Here is a 5,408-nt window from a genome sequence, read left to right on the forward strand (position 1 = left end):
AGCCCCATTTCTTCATCGTGCTCCTTAGTCGAGGACTTAGAACTAGAAGCTATTAAAGCAATTAATTTCTTATCCACCTACTTTTCTTTGTTCTTTTCTTTCTTAATCTTTTTCTCATGCTTCTCCAAGCAAATGAGCTCTTGCTCATGTTCTTCAAGCTTACCAAAAAAAGTAGTAGTGTCTAATGTTAAGAGGTTGTTGGCTTCCTTGATTGCAGTGACCTTAGGTTGTCATTCCTTTTTAAGACATCTTAAAAAAAATAGTAGTAATTTCATTAGAAATTGGGTTACCAAGTGCATTCAGACGGTTTACAAGATGAGTGAACCTCTTTTGCATATCAGAAATGGTTTCACCATGCTTCATATGAAAGAGTTCAAACTCTTGGTTCAAAGTATTGATTCTAGTTTGTTTGACTTCATTTGTGCCCTCATGGGCAACTTGTAATGAGTCCATATAGCTTTAGTGATTTCTCAATAAGAAACACGGTAATATTCATCAACTCCTAAATCGGAGATTAGAATATTCTTTGCTTTCCAATCACACAACCACATTTTCTAATCATTTGTGTTCCATTATGCTTCCGGTTTAGGTACAAAAACACCATCACATTGGTCATAGTAATTTTAAATGGACCATTTTGGATGGAGTTCCATAAATTTATATTAATGGAGTTGATATGGATACACATACAATCCTTCTAATAACCATAGTTTTTGCCATTGTAATAGACGCTTTATTATACGCCATTTTAGATTCGAAAGCCATAATCTAATAAGCCATTTTGAAGCACAAGATAAACTGGTGCTCGTGATACCACTTGTTAGGCGAGGGAAACGATCTAGAAGGGGGGTGAATAGATCACAAATAAAAATTTCTTCAATTAAAAGTTTTGATTTAAAAATATTTACTATGGCAAGCGAAAGCAATTCTGGATTGACACTCGTCTAGGCATATAAACGATTATCGTTATCAGAAGAATAAGATAGTCATATAAACTGTAATAAAATGTATAACAATGATGAGAAAGTAAATTAACATGTTTTACAAAATAATTGTTTGAACAATGTCACGCCTTGTAATCAATTTCTAATGAAGTAAGACACAAAAATTAACTAAGACAAATTATCAAACACTTTGTGTGCAATGAACACCAAGCTGATTTTCCTTGTGTTAAAGATATGAAAAACCAATTGCAATTGTTTAGATTGAAATTAACTTTATAAATCATTTTGAATTACTTCAACACAAACATAATTTTCAGTTTACCAAATTACACTGTATTATCAAAATGTAAAGAGAGTGAGATAGAGAGATAGAGAGATAGAGATAGGGAGGGAAGGAGAGAGAGAGAGAGAGAGAGAGAAGGAACACAAGGATTTGTTTAGACAGTTGTCCAATTATCCTTACTATGGGTACGTCTGCCCCCAATTTCAAATAGAATTGATATATGTAATTAACATTTGCAAGAGTTGTATACAAGAGAAAAAGTAGAAAGACAAACCCCCAAACCCTATGTTTGATGTTGATTCTAACTTCCTCTCTTCCCTTGATCTTAAGCAAGATCAAGTGACCTAAGACTTCAAAGTCGACCCTCTGGTTACTCCTACTCCTTTGACATAATCTTGTTCTTCAAATCTTTCACTTGGATGAATCCTCGTTGAGAAATCTTGTATAAAACCCCCCAAATTAATCCTTGATCTTGGAGGAAAAACCCTAACCGGTTTTACCAATGAAACTCCCAAAGAATACTCAACCCAATTTGATTACATCAATCATAAATTGGACCTTATCAATTTAATCTAGATGGAACCCAACAAGAATGATTATGTGTAATTGGTGTGTGTATGCATAGAAGAAGATTGAATATGAAGAGAAAAAAAATTGTACTTTCTTGGTTTCAATGTTGAAAAATGATGCATGAATGCATATATATATATATATATATATATATATATATATATATATATATATATATATATATATATATATATATATATATATATATATATATATATATATATATATATATATATATATATATATATATATATATATATATATATATATATATATATATATATATATATATATATATATATATATATATATATATATATATATATATATATATATATATATATATATATATATATATATAGGAGTGTCTAGAGGTCCATCCGAATTTGGTTATACCCCGAGTAGCCTGAGGACTATTGATAAGGAAATCAATGTCTGGTATTGGGTACGAGTCCTTAGGACAAACAACGTTCAGATCGGTGAAGTTTACACACATGTTCCATCTATTGTTAGTTTTCTGTACTAGAACCAGGTATGGTATTTTGTTTCTCTAATGAACCTGGAGTTACATAGTTTCCTTACTCTTCATCAATGACTGCCCTCTTCTCCTTGCCAACTTTATGTTTCCTCTGTGCCACTGGTTTGGCAGAAGGATGGATGGTGAGGGGATGACTCACCAATTTTGTGTCTATCGCAGGCATATTAGAGGGAGCCCAAGCGAATAAGCATGCATTCTTAATAAGTTGGTTGACTATCTCACATCCTTCCTCCTCATAAAGTGAAGTGCATATCTTTGTGAATTTATGTGAGAAAGAGCCTATTTGAACTTCTTTCAAATCCTCAATAGGCGTGAGTCTTTTATCTTCCGCGCCCAATCTGGGATCGCAACACTCGAGGTCAATACTTAGAACTTTAGAAAGGGGGTCACCAACAAGGGTGAGATTTTCTCTCTCATTCGCCAGGCTACTTTGGTAACACTCTTGAGCGATCTGTTGGTCTCCTCGGATTTAGCCGACTCGCCCTCCAGACAGAGGATACTTCAAGACTAAGTACATGGTGGAAATGAATTCCTCTAGTGTCTTGATGGATGTATCCCAAGGATTATGTTATATGGTGATAGGGCATCCACCATAAGGTAGATGAGATCAATCTCCTTGGCGTTTATACCCACACCACATGTAGTCTCCAAGGCCATATGGCCCTTACTTGTACCTGTTTTCCTAACAATCCTTTTAACGAGCAAATTACCACTTTAACATCATTACGATTGATTTGCAATTTTTAAAAATCATCCCAGAACATGATATCAACATAGCTACCAGGATCTATCAAGAATTGTTTGATATTCCAGTTATCGTGTTTCACAGTGGTGACCTGATTATCGTGAGGGTTGATTCTGATGGCGGCCTCATCAAAAAAGGCGATGTTAACTTCTGTTTTCCCTCACGCTCCCCTAGGGAAACAAATAGATGATACATTTCCTGCAAGCACCTGGCTTGCATATTTCCTTTGGGAAGTAGCTAGAGCTACCTCCACCGGCAAAACCTTCGGTTATGGTGTTTGTGTTGGAACGTAGAGTTTTATCGACCATCTTCAGATGGAAGATGAAAGGAGTTAAAGTGAAAGAGGTTTGGCAAAGGTTAGTTTTACTAGAGCCCCACAATGGGTGCCATTGTATTGGTTAAAAAGTACAAGTGTGCATGTCACCTCAACAAGGGAAAGGTTATTCAGAGGCCTTAGTAGGTATATTATGTTGTATGGTGGTTAGTACTTGTCCACGGTGGCGAGAAGCCTTATATGGTGGTTTAAAGGACCTCTTCATGTGAGGTCAGAAGTTATATATATATATATATATATATATATATATATATATATATATATATATATATATATATATATATATATATATATATATATATGTGTGTGTGTGTGTGTGTGTGTGTGTGTGTGTGTGTGTGTGTGTCTGTGTGTGTGTGCGCGTGCGTGCGTGCGTGTGTTTGTGTGTCTATGTGCGCGTGGGTGTGCTTGTGTGTGTGTGTGAATAGAGGGAAAATTTATGTTGACACATAATGCCTATGCATTGACCCATACAAGCTAGGAGTCAACCCACATATGTTATGTATTGACCCATAAAGGTTATATATCGATACATAGAGGGTAATAACTTTTATTTTAAAAGGCCTTAAGAATGTATTTACCCATAAATTGAATGTATTGACCCACATAAGTTATGTATCGACCCACAAAGGTTATGTATCGATACATAGAGGGTAATAACTTTTATTTCAAAAGGCCTTCAGTATGTATTGACCCATAAATTGAATGTATCGATCCATAGCCATGTTTTTCTTGAAAAACCATAATTTTGACTTGTAAGAGCCCATCTAACCTTATTTTAAGTGTCATAATATGAAAATGCACATCTAGACATGGAAAATAAGATCCAATGTATACAAATACTAAGCATCCTAGTTTTGACATCATTCAAAACATCTCTAAGAGGAAAATGAACTCACACCCTGTGCCTTTCCTCTTGGATGATATATATTATACTCTCCATAGTCGCTACGAGAAGAAAGGTGGAACTCTTATTTGTTGTGCTCCACTCCTACACACTTGGTTGATGACTACTCCACACAAGTCAAACATGACTATTGATATCTTATTATTTCCAACCTCTTCAACAATGTTGCGCTTAGTGGAATTATTTTCTCTTCATGTTATGAGCTTATTTTTATAATGTGATATTTGAAAAATATGTGAAAAATAAAAGAAAAAGAAAATTTTGCCATTTTTTTAGTGAAAAGTAAAAACAAAGAAAGAAAAGGATCATGATTTTGAGTGTAAAAATTTCCTTTCATTGATTGAATAATACTTTTAAAAGAAAGGAGGCCCTTACAGGCTATCCATATGCCTCGAGAGAAGGAAATGGACAAGGAAAAAACAACGTGCATTAAATTTCTTTCGAGAAAACCACAAGAACCATAACAAAAATCCAGTTATCAAGCTTAAATCCTAGAGGACACTTGCGAATGAGACCAAATACTGCACGTTGGCTGAAGCTTTCCCCATCTACTATTGCCACAGAAGAATCTAATTGGTAGCCTGTGCTACTGAACCTGACTGGGTTGAATCTCTTACCTCCCCTCACAGTTGGGTGATGAGAAGTAGGACAATAATCAAGACCAAAGCGATCATGCTTCTTAGAGACTCTCACAATTTGTCCCCAACATGTAAGAGGACCATTCTCTAGAGTCTATTTGGCACTCTTGGATGATGACAACACCATTATTGTTGATTGGCTCTGATAAGCAAAGGCAGAGCTAACTTCTTCAAAAAAATTCAAACCTTGGAAAGGAACCTCATATATTCCCTCCTCAGTTTTAACATATATGAAAGAAGACAGTTCACTGATAATGGAATCCTTGTCACCATAAACGATGACAAGTTTGTCCTCAAACAAGAACTTCAGTTTCTGATATAGAGTAAAAGTTCTAGTGCTGACTGCATGGATCCATGGCCTCCCTAATAGGCAACTATAGGCAGGATGGGTATCCATGACTTGGAAAGTGATAATAAACTGGTGGGGACCCACACAAATTGGAAAATCA

The sequence above is a fragment of the Lathyrus oleraceus genome, chromosome 3 (assembly GCF_024323335.1).
Source record: "Lathyrus oleraceus cultivar Zhongwan6 chromosome 3, CAAS_Psat_ZW6_1.0, whole genome shotgun sequence".
NCBI lineage: Eukaryota > Viridiplantae > Streptophyta > Magnoliopsida > Fabales > Fabaceae > Lathyrus > Lathyrus oleraceus.